At 41.2% G+C, this 19,934-nt stretch overlaps 1 protein-coding gene across 1 annotated transcript in view; it reads right to left on the bottom strand.

Annotated features, from left to right (window-relative positions):
* Nucleotides 1–19,934, bottom strand: part of DMD (dystrophin) — a 1,667,815-nt gene that overhangs the window by 148,675 nt on the left and 1,499,206 nt on the right. The gene's annotated exons all lie outside the window — the stretch shown is intronic.

Genomic DNA, 19,934 nt, shown 5'->3' with positions numbered 1-19,934 from the left:
CCCCCCGTGCCCCCCCAACCGCTTTCCCTCAATCTAAGATTAAAGTGGTAGGGCTGTAAGGACATGAAATTCAGGTTATGCTCACCCTGGGCTAAACGGGCTTCTTAGGAAGCAATTTGTACTTGTGAAACAGGGGTCTCAAAGTGGAGAAGGGCAGTATCAGCGTCGCCTGCGAACTTTTGATTAATCAGAATGCCTGGGTCTCAGCCCAGACCTTCTGAATCAGAAACAGCAAACCGAAGTTTGAGAACCACTGGTATAGGCTCTATAGAAAACACCACCACCACCAATGGTGTGGCACGGTTTGGTCTTTTGGTATTATTTTCGAGAAATCTAAAAGGAAACCATTTCCAATGGAACATTTTATTGAAAAAGTGGCAGGGCCTGGACAGTGCAAATACTGCTAATCTTAGAGTTTGCCATATGACGATGCAGGTTAACTATGCAAAACTATTTCAAGCCGGGAAATATTCTGGAAAGAAGAAAGCCTTCATTAGCACAGTAAGTTTTTGCAACCTTCACATAATATCTTCGATTAGAGTCACCCGAGTATTTTAAGATAAACTCCCTTAGTGGTTTCATTGTCCCTCTTTGTCCATTTATTTTGTTGGCCTGCTTTTCTTTTTATCTTCTTTCAACTACTTGCCTTTCACTCTGTCTTCTGGTCGATTCCTTCCACTTCAGTTTACAGTTGAAAACATGTCCCCCTTTTTCTTTTAAAATATCCTCTTTTTGGCTCAACATTTTTTCCCTGTAAAACGTTCGAGCTAAAAGGACTGTGGACATCAATCTCCCTTTACTGTCTGCTACAACACGACAAAAGGAAGCAAAAAATAAAGTACATGAACAAAAGGGAAAGGGGGTGCCAAGTTTCTTCATTCCCCTTCACAAACCAAATAAAAATGTAAACGTTATCACTAAGACTTGTGCATGTAGGTAGAATTGGTTTTGCTATTTTAAAGCAAATATAGCACTTCTGCTGGCATCTTGCCTCATAAATTGAGACTTATTAACGCTGTCTTTTAACAATTTTGAGCCAGTGAGTGGCGAAGGCAGCTTCTATTATGGTCTGAGGGGGGCACACTAGGATTCCCTTTGGGTGAGGTTGTGCCTTGGTCAAACTGCAGATTCTAGGTCTGCCCTTATCTTTGTGGGGGGAGAAGGATTAGTATTCTGTGATGAGGAAGTTGTGGCCTTTGCTATTAATCAGTGACTAATCTCTGTGTCAATGTGGCAAATCACTTAAATACTGTTTATGTTTATTTCAATGACACAAAGCTCACTGCATGGGCATTTGTACACATCAGAAATCAATCAGTTAAAGGTTTGCAACACCTGTGCTTTGTCATGCTTCTCCTCTCTTGTTATTTGTTTGTTTGTTTGTTTTACACTTTTAAATTACCCGCTAAGGATTCAGGCGTGCTGATACGTTTCTCTAAAATATAAATGCTCAAGTCTTTTTTTCTCACTGTTCACCTAGGAAACTACTAGGAACGATTCGTTGGACAACAAAAAAGAATGGAAAATAAGAAATCACTATTCAGATTTTTTCCCTTAAATTTGACAGATGGCAATCCTCAAAAATACATCTTTAAGTTCTTTTTTAGACTCGAGTTATAAGCACTTGAAGACTTGTTCCCAACTCTTGATGTTATTTTAGAAATTAAATACTCCAAGTATTATTAAGAAATGACTTTGGCATCACAGTAACTGTTTTATTGTCAGTTTCAGTTAGATGCTGAATTTTGCTTATTAGGAAAAGGCATTAAGAAAGTCATTTATAAATCTTCGTTTCATATATAAATTCTATAATGCTGCTATGTATGAAAATACATTGTTTATAGTAGCTGTCATTACTGTTTTGGCGTGAATCAGAGACATGAAAGGAACATAGGGCTCTGCCACCAAGAAAGACAAGTTGCAATTCTGACTCCAGAATTTACCATGAGCTATACCCGTGCCGACGGCATGGCTAGAATGTGACAGTGCAAGGACTGGACCAGGGAGTTTTGCTCCAAGGCCTATGCCACTCTAGTACGCTGCCACGGGGAGATGTGGCCTGTTTTATTGTGGGGGAAGATCTGTATTTTTTTCTTTTGTGCTCCTAAGCCATCTAACTGCTATCTGACAGCAGAGGAGAGTAGGTTTGCTACAAACAGGATTAAGGAAGGAATGAGAGTAAGGTGTAGGAACCGGCAACCCTGCTCTGTTCTCTGCCCTTCTCCACTCTGCTCTGTGCCCCAGGAGGTTGGGTCTATGGGGATGTCATCAGTCAGGTTCTCTGGCACCCTTTGGCTTCCTTTTGCTTTCAGCCAACGGGAGGCCATGAGGAAAAGCCTACAGCAGGAGATAAAGGGCAGGAGGAGAGAGACGTTTGCGTGTTTATTTCCCAAGCTCCCTCCTGTTGGCCTTGCACCTGGCAGTGGCTAAGTTCCTTGACCCACAGCCACAAGCTGGGCGGGCATTTCTACAGCAAGAGCATTTTCTAGGTTCTCCCTTTGCTCTTGTTCTTCCCCCGACGCTGCTCAGGTTTTTGTAAATAGCCTTTTTTAAAATATTCTTTTCAAGTACCACTTTTGAATGTACCATCTATTTTTCTCAGGATCCTGACCAAACAGGGACCCATCCAGTCAAAGCCACCCTCTGGTTTACTAAATTGGTTGCTGAGTGGGGACTCCTGATGGAGAAATAAGTTAACTCTACCTGTTGGAGCTGAAAAGAAGACTGGGTTCATTCACTGAGCAGCTCTTTCTAGAAGCCTCCTCTGTAGCTGCAAAAGGAGCCTCTGGTCCATTGGGGGTAAAGGCAAATCAACAATTATGAACGGTGATAACAGCAGGCGTGAAGGTAAAGAGGCCACAAACAGCTTTTTCTTTTCAAGAGCTTCAGTGGTCCCTTTGATCTTTGGGAGAGAATGTCAAGAGATTCAGTCGGTGGGCAAATTGAGAAGGACCTAGCGTGATGATCTAGAGTTTGACCTGTGTCCTGAAAGGTCGGAATGTAAGCACGAATGTGGTTCTTGCATATTTGTCTTTTAGAAAAAGCACTTGGGAAATGGAGTGGGGACTGGGTCAGAAGAGTCTGGAATTAGGAGACCAGATACAAGCGCACGTCAGCATGACGAGGACCTGAACACTGGTAGTGGTACTGAGGGGAGAGATAATAAGGTTCAACACTACAGGAGCCATGACTGATGAGACGCGCGGATGGAAGAAAGGGAAGACCTAGGACCCTGGGCCTCAAGCTCGGCCACCACTGCATCTCACCACCCTGCAGTTCTGATCTAATTGGCCTTGGGCACTGGGATTTTTAAGGGGACTCTCATGCACAGCCAAGGTTGAGTCACTAAGCGTGGAGGAGTAATATGCACCGAGCCAGGAATGTCAGGTTCTGGCAGAAGAGGGTCAGGGAGGGAGCACGATGAGTTTGAGGTGGCGGTGTGACGTAAAAGGCAGCTGGACACCTGAATCCTGAGCTCAGAGGGAAGATGTCTGGATTGGAGCTATTGATTTGAAATGTCAGTGCTGGAGGGTCACGGGTGTGGATGAGCCCACGCTTTGGAGGGTGTGAAAGGCCGAGGGCAGAGGCCAAGCTGCTCCTGCGTTCCACAAACACATCCTTTTCCTTTTAGGCAGCTCGAAGTTCAGTGTTAGCCAGATTTTACCATTAGAAAAGGAGGAGCAGAAAGGGGAAGGAAAAAGACAGGCGAGAGTTTGCACTGGGCACTTGCCTGGGGAAGGCCCAGAGGGACTTCACCACCTCGAGGGAGGGCCCAGCTTCCTCTAGCTCTAAGAGTCCCCACCTGACCTGCTTTGTGTCCCGGAGCGCATCTGAAGTGTAACCCGCGTTGTTTTACAAAAATCATTTGGAATGTAGATACTCCTTCAGTTAAGCATCATAGATATTTTACAGTAAAATTTCAGCATTGGCGTATTTAGCAAACGTGTAAGGATTCTATGTTTCTCTGTGCAGAGCACAAGTATGAGCTGTGAACGCTGAATCGGACGTCCAGTAAATGCCTACAATGATGGTGAGTCACTGCCAGTTAGGAATGCCACGGAGTACTAATTAAAATATATGTAACAATCTCTAGATCCATCTGAAACCAGCATCTTCTGGATATAAGAATCTCCAGTCAGTTCACATTAACTGGTAAATGAAGAGGCCTCTACATTCAGACACAGAGTACTTCACACCCACACAAAAGCCTATTTTTCCAGGCCCTTCCCCTGCAGGGAGACAGAGTAAGCCAGGCTGAGGAAAGTCCTCTGAGCCAGCTGCCATCCAAACCAGAGATTTCACCAAACAGGCTCCAAATCAAGTTGAACTCGGCTTCCCTCTCATGCGGTTTGCTTTTAATAAGATTTTTCAAAGCTGCCCAGAGCCACCTATATCACACGGAACATCTGAGAAGATGTGAAGTTTAACATCTTCACTAAAATAAAGCCACACTTCATTAACCTCACGGGCCAGCGGTTGCTTCGCGGGAAGGAATTCGGGTACCTATTAGCCTGCCAGCTATGGCGCTGCCCCGTGTAAAGCAAACACTGCCACCTGCTAAAAATGGGTAAGTGGTTAAGGTGGTTCCAGCAGACGGACGACAGCATTCCCAGTCTACCTTAACAACGGCTCAGAGCTGTAACAATCTGTCTGCCTTTCCCAAAGGATTGTGCCAAATAACAGGAATTTCAAAACTAGGCAGAAATTCTGACACTCTGCATAATCTCCCTTCCTCTTCAGCTACAAATAAGGCTTTGTATTCGATTAGACTCACAGCAGGTGAAAACCCCAATTAGTGAATTCATTCTGGGGCCTCTTTCTACCTTCCTCCCACACACCAGTAAAAAAAATAAATAAATAAAAATAAAAATAAATAATAAGGCAAGTCTCAGTCTTTTCCAGATCACGAGTAAATTAACCCTTGTATCTACCCAATCAAACCCTTTAAGACATAAAGAATTTTCACAGGAAAATACGGGGATGTTGAAAGATCTGTCCTTCTTGACTTCATAATGGGGTTTACAGAAAATTCTATTTTGCTAGACGTTATTGTTTTCTTCAAATCCATAAATACTCAGATTTTCTGATCTAGAAATTACAGTTTTTCTTTCTACCTGAAAACTCACAAAGCCAATATTATCTAAAGAATGATTAATGGACAGTCTGCAGCAAGAGAGAATGATTTTTAAGTTATGTTCTTATTTTGGTATTTGAGATGAGAGAAAATATTAAATTTTAGTTTTCACAGTATGCTTTGGCCTTAGGAAGTGCAAAAGTCTATATTTCATACTTTGTAAATATTTATTTGTCAAAGGAAATTCATAATTGGACAAGAGTACAGGTATGGTTTGAACATTCAAAAAAAAGCAAGACAGCTTTAGTTTTTAGAGTGATTTACTTACACTTTGTCAATTGCTTCTCTGGAAATAATTCACAACCGAGTTTTATTTATGAGCATATGATTAAAAAAGAGCAGCTTTGTCTTTTTTAATTGTTTTAGTCCTGTCACTTTTCTTGAAACAAGTCGTAGGACTTATTATCCACAAGAAAACACTGAACATATATCAAATAGCAACGCGGCTTTTAGAAGTAGTCATTTGTTACTGTCAGAGGTTCATTTCACTTTGAGGCTTTTTAATTAAAATGCAAAATTCTACATACATGCCTGCCTAAATTACCCATTCTGAAACACTCGGATTTCATAAAAAAATGTTAAATGCTAATGTAACCATTTTTAATACTTATGACTTGGTTCTTAAGATTGGGGGGAGAAAAGTAAACAAAGGAATTACCAGTCAATTAAGCTAACAGAGAAGTCATCCTAAGTTGAAACAGGTAAGGAAAATTTAATATTCAAATGCTACCGACCAAAGATACCAGGGTTGTTTTTTCTTTTTTCCCCTCCCTTTGAGATGAGTCTCTACCAGAATCAAAAGCAGCTTCTTAATCTTCGGCAAGCAGAGCTGTATATTCTGGTAGAGGCACGAAGACGAGCAAGGCAGAGCTCCGGACCAATTCTGCCCCTTAGAGGGCACTTAACCCCTCTGGAGCTCTGTTGACTCATCTGTAAAATTCAGATACTACTGCATAGGGCCATGGTGGGGGTCAAATGACATAATGACTAGGAAAGCGATCTGAAGGCTGGGGGATGCTATGTTAATGCAAAGTAGCCTGCAGTTACGATTCCTTAAAAGAAAACCCAGTATGTCCAGGAATACTGTTGGGAACACAGCACAAAATAAATTCAGCCTAGACACTTTTCACTTGCCATTTTTAGACTGCTGCATGAGGGGAAATGAGCGCGCTCAGAGTTTGTCTTGCCTTTTTAGCAATTTGCAAAAGGAATCTTTCCTTCTTCTGTTTTTTACATCCAAGAAGGAAGCAAGTGGGTAAACTAAAGTGAGATTTTTTTTGCAAGATAAATCAGTAACCACAAGCCTGAGATAGGAGTAAAATTTACACCCTTTCAGTCTCCTTCTTGGGGGCCGAGGTGAAAATATCCATACTATTCACACATGTTATAAGGTGTATTCACGTTCATATTGTCAGAGAGCAGCACCCTGGAGTAGTGAGAGAACCAGTGAATATTGGTTTTGCAGGGGCCAGTGGGAGAGAAAGATCCCCTCCACCCTAAGGGAGAAGTCCTCTCCGTGGCAGGCCTTCAACAGCAAGGATGTGATCGGAACTAGCTATAGAGGGACACGGACGGGATTCCGTAAAGGGGGAAATGGAGGTTAAAACCAATTTAACCACTTAATGATTTACCAAGGGCTAAAGCTCGTACTCCAGCTCTGGTTTATTTTTGTCAAGGCTTTTTTTTTTTTTTTTTGGAGATAAAAGGAAAATACGAAAGCAAGGGATTTTAATTCATTCACATATCTCCAAGAATTTTTTTTCATGTGCTGTACCTAGAATAAGTTTCTCTTGCGTATTCCCCTACATTCATTTCTTTAGTTGACCATGATCGTGATGTATTTCTTGGGTACACACATTTCTTTGCCTATCAAACTCTTTTCACTATTCTTTACTATTTGTAAAGCCTTGAAAATGTTTGGAGGATGGACATGGAAATAGTTTACGATTTCAGCATTGTAACCAGATTTCACTACTAAGGCCACCCAAATAGGGCATAGACTTTAAGGAGCTTAGAATCTAGTGGGAGAAAACCCGGTATCGGATAGATTGGTAAGTACAGAAACGGAGACATAAAAAAGGAAGAAAAAGGCAAGAGTGGTTTGACCTACTGGGTTTAAGGAACACACATGCCAATGAAGAGTTAACTAGACTTAAATCCCCAGGTTTCATGCATGTTTTTGTTAGTATATGAAGAGCAGAAGCAAGTTTCCTAAGTTGACTCTGAGCTAATCTCTCATATTAATAATTTACTGAAGCACAGATTTTTAAATGTTAACATACTGCTGTGTTATAAAATCAGATTATCTTCTTTTTTGGAATTCAAAAAAGAATTGGGCCAATATTGGTTTTTGTATCTCAGGAAGGTTAATATTTAGAAAATATACTATCCCAGGGTGCCTGGGTGGCTCAGTCCATTAAGGGTCTGACTTTGGCTCAGGTCGTGATCTCAGGGTCTGGGATGCAGCCCTGCATTGGGCTCCCTGCTCAGTAGGGAGTCTGTTTGAGATTGTTTCTCCTCCTCTCACTCTGCTTGACATTGTTTCTCTTCCTCTCACTCTGCCCTTCCACTGGCTCGTGCTCATGCTCTAATAAATAGAATCTTAATAAAAAAGAAAATACTACCGTCCGCACTAGAATATCAAATCACATCCTTGAGTTACCATCAGGACTCTAGTGTGGGAATCTACATCCTCACAGGCTGAACTACCTTTAGAAGCCTTTCCTCCTATGATGGAAAGACAAGAAAAAAACTGGCATCACCTGTACTTGTAAACATTTTTCTTTTTAAAGAAAACTGAATTTGGAGTGGGAAGAAACAAGCACGGAGAAGAAGGTATGGGGCAGAATGGAAATGTATGCCAAAGAGACCACTACAATAGTCCAGTTAAGAGAGGATGAGCAAAATGGCTGACAGGGAGTGGGAGATACAGGCTTCCAGTTATAGAATGACTAAATCACAGGAAAAAAGTTCAGCAGAGGGAACAGAGCCCATGGTATTCTAATAGCATTCTCTGGTGACAGATGGGAGCTACATTTGTGAGCACAGCCTGATGTATAGACTTGTCCAATTGCTATGTTGAACACCTGAAACCCATGTAACTTTGTGTGTCAACTACACTTCAATTACAAAAAAGCAGATCCTTTGGGCTGCAAGTATCTTTGGGGGGAAAAAAGGCACAGAGAGAGGATGAAAGCCTAAATTAAGAAAGTAGCACTGGGAATCGGTGGTGAGGTTGAACTCAAGACAGGTTTACAGGATGCAATCAATTCTACCTTTCAACCAATTGGATGGGAGGGCTGGAGGAAAGGGAAGACTAGGCTTCATATCTCTGCATATACTATGTATGTATTTACATGTCGTATTGTTCCATAAAGGCTATCGGGCAACTTAGAAGAATGAATAACTTTCAAAAATGAATAGATAAAATCCAAGATGAAGAAAATGTAAATAGAATAAAGCATTAAGAAGGGAGGAAAAGTCAGAACACAGATTTGAAGATCATCGGGCTTGATATAGTTAGAAAAATTTAGTTATGCACACCCACCAGGATGAGAAAGACAGATGACACAAGGCTTGGGAGGGTGTGGAGCAGCTGGAAGTCTCCTGCTTTGCTGATGGGAATGTACACTGGTCCGACCACACTGGACAACTGGCCGAACACAGACAAGCTGAACACATGCAGATTGGATGACCCTGAAATGCTACTCTTTGATGTATTTCTAAAAGGGACATATATGTAGGTTCACCGAATGACACAGTTTAGAATGTTTCTAACATCATTCTTTGTATCAAGTGTCAAACAGCAATACAATATCTAAATCATAGCATATTCACACGATGAAATTTGATATAGCAACGAGAATGAGCAAGTTCATACGACACTATGGATGAATGTGAGTTTTAAAAAGCGAGACACATGTCTGATTCCATTTACAGGAAGTACCAGAACAGGCCAGAGTAATTTATGGTGTTTACATTCAAGAGAGTGGTTACCCTTGGAGGGTGGGTAATGATTGGAAGGGGGGGCCAGAGAACTTCTGGGACAGGAAATGTTCTGTTTCTTGATCGGGATGCTGGTTACAGAGGTGTGTTCAGACTGTGAAAATTCATTGTACTGTCTACTTAAGATTAAACCTTTTTCTATACGTCAGTATTTTCAATCCGAAGTTTTTGAAAAGGGGTTGTAATTTGGCTGTGGGCTTTCCGGATGCTGAAGCAAAAGTAAAAGGGTAAGAGGAAATAGCATCGAGTTTATTATTTGGATTATTGATAAGGGGAAAGGAACAGAATTCTTTAAGTGAAGCAAACCAAAATCCTGATTCTGTCTTAGATCTAAATAAAAATACTGCATGGTTTGCCAATGTGCAGCAAAAGCCCCTCAGTAGTTGTCTTTATGGTGCCCCTCCACGTACGCCAAGGCTCTGATGAGCCTGAGCCCAAGCCGTCTTCTGGGACTCACAGCAAAGTGAGCCAAGAATGCCGCTTTCTCGTGGCCAGGCCTGCGCCACAGATAAAACACGGTACGGCCCTTTGCCAAACTATAGGTCATGAACCATTCATAGGTGGTGAAATCTATATAGTGCATCATCACGAATATTGTTTTTAATGACAAAGAAAAGAAAATACAAAAAAAAAAAGAATAGAAAATACGAGAATGGATTATACAGTAAGGATAAGTAATGCTTTGTGAAACTCTTCTTTCCACATACACACACGGATAGAGAAATATTTATAGATAGAGATAACGTGTGTGCACGCACGTGTGTGTTTGCACTGGGATGATATAAAACATGTAATTTTTACTGTGGATTGGTCAAAAAACAGGAAAGCTAGAGACCTCCACTGCATGGAGAAAAAGATAGAATGAGGACCTATCGGACAGGTACGCGTAAATCAAGTTTCTCTAGATGAAGATTTGGAAGTAAGCTGGGGGCAGTGAGTTTGCCGTTTTACTCTCTGGTAAGGGCTGGGTGTTACAAGAGACTGGAAGGGCACTACCAGCTTCAGGAGGGGGAGCAAGTCAGGGAGGCGCTCACTGAATCTGAAGTTCCAGCCCCATGAGGTGCCGCTAGGGGCTGAGGACATGCTTCGAGCTTTAGGGAGTGTCTTCTCTGCCAGCCGTTCATCGAGGGGACTGTACGCGTGTACGCTTGGAATCACTTAGCCTTTTCTTTTGATTCCAAACAACATGGTGATATTGTCACATTGCAAAAGGAAAAACATTGCTGCAAAAAGTATTGTCAAGGGGTGTAACTAGTGGCTCACAGTAGAGCACGCAACACGCCAGAAAACATAAGCTGAGAAATCATCCTTCTGCTCTCACCCTGCAGCGGGACCAACTTTGCAGCCCTTGCTAGAGTGCCCGTGTCTAGGCCCACAGACTGGCAAGTGTGTGCCTGACAGAATGATGACATCGAAGGGCTGAAAGATGCCCATTCTATGTAAGACCTATAAATGGGGAGATTGGGTCTGAGTGTTTATAAAGACTGGTAATGACGATACTTATACTAAAAGAAAAAAAGATTCTTACACAATTATAGGAACACTTTAGATGGTCTCTAGCTATGGGCATATGAAGCGTATGAAGAATCAAAATAACATCTTTGAGAATAAAATTCTCTTCAAAAGAATGACCAGCCAGGAAAATAACCAGAAAAGAAGTCATAATCCTTTTTCCTTCAGTATTTAATCACAGAAGCATTCACTGAATACGCTGCAGTCATAAGTGATTAATTAACTCTATTTCTCATCACTGTTTTTCATCTTGGAAAAATCACCAGGCTATAGATGCTTTATTTCTACCATTGCCAGCAAAGCTATACACCGACTGCCTAGCCCAGGGTGATTTCTCACAAAATAAGAATTATCAGAACACATCTCATGTTACCTATACCTAAATTCAGAGTCCTCTTCATCTGCAGAAGAACTTGCTGGTAACTTTGCTCCAACACCCTGCGAGATACAGCAAAATGGCCCCACATCTGGCCCCTCGCTGGTAACTAGTTCTTGCGATGTGCCTTTGTATCTCCTCTCATCAGAAGCTGGAGACTTTCCCCGCCCCGTTACCTGTGATGACCCTATGACAGGACTTGCTTTGGCCAACAGACAATGTCAAATGCGACACAAGCAGAAACCTGACAAGGGTATTTGTGAAGAAGCCTGGGTTACCCTGTTGGATCATGAGACACGCAGACCTAGTTGAATCTGTTCCTAAACGACAGACTGTCAACCATCAGACATGCAAATCAGGCCACCGTAGCCCATTCAGCCACGAGCTGACCACAGATGCATGGGCAGGCCCAGCAAAGAACCATCAGAATGGCCCGGGCCATCTTCAAATAGTGAGCTTTATAAATAAGCTGTGCTTGTGTTAAGGGATCTACAAACCGTGGCTCCAGAGGCCAAGTCTGGCCTGTGGCCTGTTTTCACATAGCCTCCCACCGACGTATGCTATTTACAATAGAGCCGAACAAAAAAAGAATATGCAACAGAGACCCTATGTGTCCCGCAAAGCCTCAAATACTTACTGTTTGGTCCCTTATAGAAGTGTTTGCTGCCCTCTGTGTTAAGCCATTAATTTGGGGGGTGGTTGGTTATATAGCAAAATAGAGCCTATACACAGCTACTCCCCAGAAACAATGTGAGAAACGAAGACTTTCTCCCAGAACTCAGTTGACGTCTGTTCAATTTATCCTTGGCACTTGTCATCTAGCTGCTTGTTAACTAAGATAACACTTGATATGAATACAATAAACAGACACATAACCCAGAAGGTTATTTTTGTAGCATGCTTCTCAAAATTACAACTTCTAAGGCGAGGTGGAAGAACAAGCACACATTTTTACCAGCTTTACTCATAACATCCCCACGCGAAAAAACAACCCAAATGTCCACCAGCGGGTAAGTGGTATTATCCGTGCAACAGAACGTACTCTGCCATGAAAAAGGAACAAACTACTGATTTTCAACTACTGAGAGTCAAAATCATTATGCTAAGAGTAAGAAAACATATACACAAAAATACCATACCATTCCACTGACATAAAATTCTAGAAAATGCAAACTAATCTGTGGTGACAGACAGCTGATTGGCGGGTGCCACGGGCCAGCGGTAAAGGGAAGAATGGTTTGCAAAGGGGCACGTGGTTGTTTTGGGGGTACGAGAAGGTTCTGTACTTTGTAGCAGTGGTTTTATGGATACACATATATCAGCAATCAGTGTACATCAGCATCGTACACTTTAAATGCATGCAGTTTATTGTGTCTAAAAAGCATTTGCCCTGAAATCAAATTTAATGTTCAAAAAGGTATACAAGTGGACAGAAAATGAGGCGCATTACACAGGATGTTTATATAAATATAGGACAGATTCAGGTCATGGTGTCAGTCCCTTCTGATTAATTCTGAAAAGACCAAAACATTAGATTCAGAAGCGACCTTAAAGGTTAATGAATTACATCCTTTCATCCAATACAGAAATTGCCTTTAGGGGTGAAGCAGTCATTTCAGCCTTGAGTATCTACTGCTGCGGGAGTTTACTGCTTTTTAAGGTACTAGGTTCTGTTTTTTGGTAGCTCAATTACACAACTTTCTGTAACATTTACTTAAAATTGGCCTTCTTCATAACTCCCACATATGTATCCGAATCTGTTCTCAGGGCAAACCAAGGAAAAACAAAACAAGGAAAAATAAACAAAAAACACAACACAACCAAAATGCAATAAAGCACATCACTTCTTGCCTTCTAAATATCTGAGGCCCTCTATTACATTCTCCTTAATACTACTTCCCCCTAAGCCAAATCGAAATACCTGCATTACTTTTATATTTTTTCCTATATAATATGGTCTATACGCCCTTGGCTATCCTGGGGATATTATGAGCAAAAAGATTCATTTAAAATGTGATATTCAGAACGGAGTAAGTGGGATGCTCAGAGCCCCTTCTTTGCCCGGATTAATGTCATCTATAACTGTTGTAGCATTCTAGTTTTGTAAACGCCATATCGTACTTTTTTTGTTCATACTGAACTCATGGGTTGCTGAAAGACTCAAGGGTTTTTAAACATAATCTGGTATTAAGGTCTCTTTCCTCCCATGTTTTTAAATTACTTGAGTCTAAATGTGAGATTTATGTCCTATTTAAATATGCCTTCATATTTCATCTCCTAATAAGAACTGATCTTTCTGATTTAAATCCATTAATGTTTTGATGTATTTATCATATAAAGTATTTACAAGTTCTATCAATTTCAAATTTATTAGTAAGTATAGTGACTGTCTACCATCATTCTCACAACAAGTGAGTACCTATTGTGGATTCAGTTCTATTCAGTAGTAAAGAGACCAAAACAGATCAAGATGGTCCCTATCTTCCTGGCATTCATAGACTACAGCAGGAGACATAGGTATAAACAAACAATCACAACTCAGATAAACGCTGGCGGAAAGCTGTGCTTGCTGAATAGGACAGAGTGATACCTGGGCAGAATCGGCCCACTGAGGTCTTCAGGCAGAGGGCCAGGGTGATGAAAGAAGTTAATGGAAAAAGCGGCAGCCGTGTGCAAAGGCCTGCTGATGTCAAATACAGGGCAAGGACAGGAGGAGACTACCGCATGGTAATTCTCATCTGTCAATTGACATTCTTTGGGTGTTTTTGTGTATCAGCTCCAAATTCACTCTATTATCCCGTCCACTCTTCTTTCTCTTGTTCCTAAGACTGTCAGAAGAAACCTTGAAAACTATGGTGTAAAATCCTAAGATATGCTGCCTACAACAGCCTTCTCACCTAACCATTCGGTAGCCATAACAGAAATGGAACTGAGGGGAATTTGTCATGACAAGTTTTGAGGATATCATGCTAACTCCCAAGGAGTAGGTTTTTGTGAGTACTCCTTATTCATCCCTTCAGTGTCGTTTTTGAGGACTGGAGCGCTCATCGACATCAAGCTGAATGGAATGTAATTTTTTAAAAAGATTTACTTATTTGACAGAGAGTAAGAGAGAGAGCATGAGCAGGGTGGGGGTGGCAGAAGGAGAGGGAGAAGCAGGCTCCCCGCTGAGCAGGGAGCCCGATGGGGGGGGAGGGGATGCAGGGCTCGATCCCAGGACCCTGGGATCATGACCTGAGCTGAAGGCAGACGCTTAACCCGCGGAGCCACGCAGGCGCCCCCAGTTTGTAATTTTTTTGTCTTATATTTTAAAGATCAAACTAATGTTTTCTTTTTTCCTTGTATGACATCACCGATCCCCTTACCATGTTTTCTCCAAGCCTACCACCAGCAGCTCTTTCCACTGCAGCAGAAGTAAAGTTTTAGTTGCTATTAGGTACACAGAATGCACTCCTGTCAAGTGCAAAGGGGCTCTGCCCCCAAACAGACTAAAATCTAAAATCACTAAAATCACATGACAGCACTTCTAGCAAATTAGATCTGGTCTCGGAATTGATTTTAGTTTATTTTTTTAAAGATTTTATTTTTAAATAATCTCTACACTCAAAGTGGGGCTCTCAAACCTACAACCCCGAGATCAAGAGTCATGTGCTCTGCTGACTGAACCAGCCAGGCGCCCCTCGATTGACTGATTGATTGATTGATTACAACAAAAGCGTTATGAGTTGAGATTGTCTCTAGGATAGTCAATAAAGAATCCTGTTCCCATTAAACTTGAATGAAAATTTGGTTGGATTTATGTCATCTTAAAAGCCAAGGATACTCTCCTAAAGAGCAAAGGATCTGAAGGTTTCAGACTGTATTAAATTGTTTTTTACTTATCTGTGACCCTAATGAACGTACGACCTTCAGTAAAGAAGTGGTTCTCTATTTCCGACTTGTAAGTCATAGGAGTTGCAGGGAAGGGGTTAAGGTTAGAAGAGGGAAGGAACCCTTCTGTGGCTGTATTCAGTGAGCACAACTTTCTATCAGCACACATCTGAGTTGGGATCGTTTACACCTATGTCTCGTGCTGTCGTCTACAAATGCCAGGAAGATGGGGACCACTTTGATCCACTTTGGTTTCTTTACTATGTAACATAACCGAATCCATTGTTTCATTGCTTTTTGGTGGCTGGTTTTCCATTTGGTAAATAAATGAGGTAACATACCTAGCTGTTTTAGTCATACAGCAACACTAATGTTTATTTACTTTCCTAAAATTGCACTCTCATCTCCAGTTTGCATCACCCAGGAGCTTCGTATATTTTGGCAGATTTTAACTAGAGCTAAATAATTGGCATATATTTATATTTAATTTTAATCAAATGTAAAGACATGAATGTAAAACAAAGACTTGCTCAAAGCTCCCTTTATAGATGAAATATGATTACTGAACTTAACAGTAGACCATTCACTGGGCGGAAGGTGGTTGATGTCCTTCTTCCCTCTACTTTTCCACCCTTTGGTGACATTGCTTGTATTTCAAGATTCTGAATGCTGTAAATGAACACTTTACTGGAGTGGCATCTTTACCCACAGCAAAAAGAAATGTGCTACCTAGGACTAATAAAGTCGTTTATGAGTTTCAATGAAGAGCAAATGCAAATGGTAAAAAAAAAATCCATTATTTATTAGCAGTAAAACCCAGTATTTTTTTGTAAAGCAGTTTTCACAGAAGCTCTATTTACGTTAGCTTTTCCTAAACCTTGCTGCAAAGTGTCGGTTCTTTCTAATATATAATCAAGGGAATTTTGTGTGGGGAAGAAAACTTCTCATCTTTGTAAAGGACAGTTAGAGGAGAGCTGGGAAAAACAAGAAACCCTGTGCATCAGGATTAAGTGTGAACATAGGAATCGAATGCATTCCAACCATTATTTTAAAAACATCCGAAAAAAGGGGCTTTTTGAGTGAAGTGGAGTCTGATTTCCAACTTTAGACCATTTCCAAATTTAATAATATGCATTATTCTGAAAATGAAGGCAGATATACATATTATCCCCAAATAATTCTGAATTAAATTCATCCACTGGGTTTTTTTAAATTAAATTTCCTGACTTTTTGTATGAATCTATTGACATATGTTTTTTAACTTTTCTAACCAGAAGAAATTTTAGTAACCTTTAATAATAATGAATTCAATCAAGTTTAAGGTAAAATTTTTAGTGAAGAGCCAAGAGAGTCTGATTAGGTCACACCTAAAATTTCACTTTTTACATAAAAATTGACAAAAGCACAGCAATTGAAATTTGGCCAAAAAAAAAAAAAATAGAAGAGGTTTGTATTTATAGGTATCTTTTCAACCTGGCAAATTTAAATCCAGGACATGAATTCAGACAATATAATGTTTGAATAGTGAGGAAAGGCAAAAAGATGTCCAATCCTACTTACCCCACTGAATTATGTTTTTAAAAAGATTTGTTTATTTGAGAGAGAGAGAGAGAGACAGAGTGCGCACGTGCATGCCAGAGCATGGCAGGGAGGGACGGAGAGAGGGAGAGGGGAAGCAAACTCTGCTGAGTGCAGAGCCCAAGGTGGGGCTCGAAACCGGGACCCCAAGATAAGGACCAGAGCTAAAACCAAGAGTCTGACGCTCAACCGACGGAGCCACCCAGGTGCTCCTGAATTATGTTTTTTAAAAAAATATGTTTTAAAAGCCAGGCGATTTCTCCCTTTTCTGAGGATAGCTCTCTGAAGCAGATGCTACCAATGTGATAACATAATTACTATAAAAATTTTGTACTGTCACAAAATCTCACACTTAATTTAGTCCTGATAACTGTTCTGGCTTGGTCTACTTTTCACCTTAGCCCCCATTTATTCTCTGACATAAAAGTCATATTAAGAACCATGAACATTATGCAGAGAACGATCAAACGTGTGGGCTAATTTTTGCAAAGAGCTTACCTGGAGAGGGAAAAAGAAAATGAAATATGAAGCAAGATCAAGAAAATATTGTTTTTGACCTCATCGAGGGAATGAGAGTGTTGCCAACAGACTCACACCACCTTCCTCGCCAACAGGATGGCTGGCCGTGAGATGAACCCGCTAACGACAGGCGTGGTGGCAGGCCAGCTGGGGCAGGACTTGTCCCAGGGAGGCGCTCCCAGCAACACCTCTGCTTCGACCCAGGTACTCAACTGACAGTTCCTATCAAGGGCCTGCTTCTGAGGGAAGAGCAGAGAGGACAAAGAAATTGGATGAAGACAAAGACTCCTTGGTGACAGGCTCTTAAGAAAGAAGCAAAGAACCAGCTAAAGAGCTCCAACATCTGGAATTCCAGCCTAGAAACTGAGTGCACGGTGAGCCGTAGAGGGCACTGTGCCGTCTGTGTGCTCATCACTCCGTTTCTAAAACCGCCGTGGTGAACTGTCAGAAAGGAAATGGAAACTTCGTGTTCAAGAACTGTAGTAACGAAGTGTCTCTGATGATTGAGTTCTGCTCTTCCCACTCCAAGTCCCCTTAAAGATCATACGAGCACCTCCTATATATATGTATGTATTCTTTCTTTTTCTATCACTCTCCTTCTGTCCCTCTGACACCTCACTTTGGAGCAGACCGGTGCATTGTATCTCCAGTCACTTATCACACATTGTAGAGACCTGGAGTTTTAGATACTAAACCTTTTGGTCTGTCAATCGACCTAGCAAGCATCCTCAGTGTCTTTAAAATGCTATTCTGAAGGACCATCTGCAATAAGAATGATCATTAGGTGACGATAAATAGTACAGAGTCACAGGTGGCGAATGGAATAGTATTTGAGAGCCGGTTTCATGTTAATATTATAGATCACATATTAAAGCCACGTGCCAATAACGAAGCAGAAAACAAAGAGGGTGTTGGAGAAGAGCAGTCATGCCACCGAAAGCAGTGATATAATAAGGAGAATGGCCCTGGGCCATCTGCTTTTATTTATTTATTTTCAAAGATTTTATTTATTTGGGAGAGAGAAAGCATGCATGCACGCATGAGCGTGAGGGGAGGGACGGAGGGGGAGGGAGAGAATCTCAAGCCGACTCCAAGCCAAGCACGAGCACGGAGTGGAGCACAGAGCCCAGTGGGTTGGTGGGGGGGGGGTGTTCAATCCCATGACCCTGACCCATGATCTGAGCCAAAACCAAGAATTGGACGCTCAACCAACCGAGCCACCCAGGTGTCCCCGCAAGCCATCCGCTTTTGAAGCTTACCATATTTAGGCTGTTAGGGCCACTCCACTGTCCCTGGAGGTACTACTCTGAGACAACAAGCAAGTAGGCAAAGCTAATAGGAGTTAAACTGCTGTCACTAATTTTTAAAACTTTATTATAAATTGGTCCCCCTCCAAACTCCCAGAGCATACCAGATGGATAATATAAATATTTCTCTAGTTGGTGCTTTTACCTTGGTCTATTTAGGGTGCTTGGTCTTTTACGTATGCCTGAACCCCTGAATCCCATTTTGAAGCTCTTTTCTAGTGCATTAAAGACGGTTCTGCCAACTCGAGATATTTACTGTTTGTGTAAAAAGAAGCAAATTCTGAAACACAGAGATGCTTGTGAGTGAAAAGACAAACATCTCAGTTGGTTCTTTCAACCTTAGAAGCCTATCTCTGTGAGGGAACTAGACCTCCCCATATATCCCTATGTATATAAAAACAACATAGCTATATTAACACAAAATAATTTAACAAATGGAGAAACTCCTGGAAAATACCTCAGTCGCTACCTTTCTAATTAAGGCTCACCATATGTACTACAGCATATAGGACACGTGACTAGTTGAAGGGGGTTAACTTTTCACATCTGGGACTTTTAAAATGTTTTTTACTCTTCACTTATGCACATCACAGGTCTGAAGAGAACAGAAAAGAAGCATAAACCGCAGGGCTCAGGGTCTTAAAAAGGGCTCTCAGGTATTGATTTTCACTAATGCTCTCCTCTGAAATGGTGTCTGTCTTTGGTGCTTCCAAAATTAAAACTTTATCCTTAGGTTTTGCAATTTGGATCTTGTAAGGAGAGAAAGAGGGAAGAAAAGAAAGTTTATGATTCAGGGGCGTAATAAACTCCAGCTGGCATATCATGAGCCTAGTTATGTCAAAATAAATAAATGATCAAAAATAATCTTATTAAAAAACAAAATCATATTGGGACTTCAGAAAATAAATATAGGTAAAACAAGTGAAATGAAAATATGAAGGGTATTAAAATTCAGAAGCTGATTGATTATGTATTAGCCAGATCAAAGCCTCTGGGTGATAATGAGCCACTGAGCAGGGATTACCACCTGTCCTGTTCAACTAGCAGCTGGACCTACCAAGAACAGCTGGACAAGAACACTTAGATAAAATTAGCCTTTAGAAGTATGAGCTAAGTTTTTTCACCTGCTTCTCAGTGCTGCATCTTTATCATTCATGCCAGAAGTAAAAAGCTTTTCATATTTTGATGCTGTTGTTGCCTTAGGGAAAATGCAGCTTTGAACACCAATATTCCCAGTAGCTTGCTACCAAATAACAGAAGCTTGTCTCCTAGACCTGATAAGCTAAGATGTCAGATGCACTTGGGTTTTCCTGCCACTGGCTCATCGTGTGCTCAATTTGAGCCACAGCTAATTCTTTCAAAAGCAAGTAGAGGCATAAATCCTCAACAAACCCAAATTATTAGAAGTCACTTATCCCTACACTCTGACTCAGAGATCATCATTTCATTGGAACCTATTCAAAACAGCAAGAGCTATGTACACCTGGAAAGTTGATCAACTAATTTTTAAAAAAGATCTTATTTATTTTTTTGACAGAGAGAGGGAGAGAGGGAGAGAGCGAGTGTGCGAGAGAGCACAAGCAGGCAGAGCGGCAGGTGGAGGGAGAGGGAGAGGCAGACTCCCTGCTGAGCA

This window comes from Ursus maritimus (assembly GCF_017311325.1).
Source record: "Ursus maritimus isolate PB19 chromosome X unlocalized genomic scaffold, ASM1731132v1 scaffold_X1, whole genome shotgun sequence".
Taxonomy (NCBI): domain Eukaryota; kingdom Metazoa; phylum Chordata; class Mammalia; order Carnivora; family Ursidae; genus Ursus; species Ursus maritimus.
This window is presented reverse-complemented; position numbering and strand designations above follow the sequence as displayed.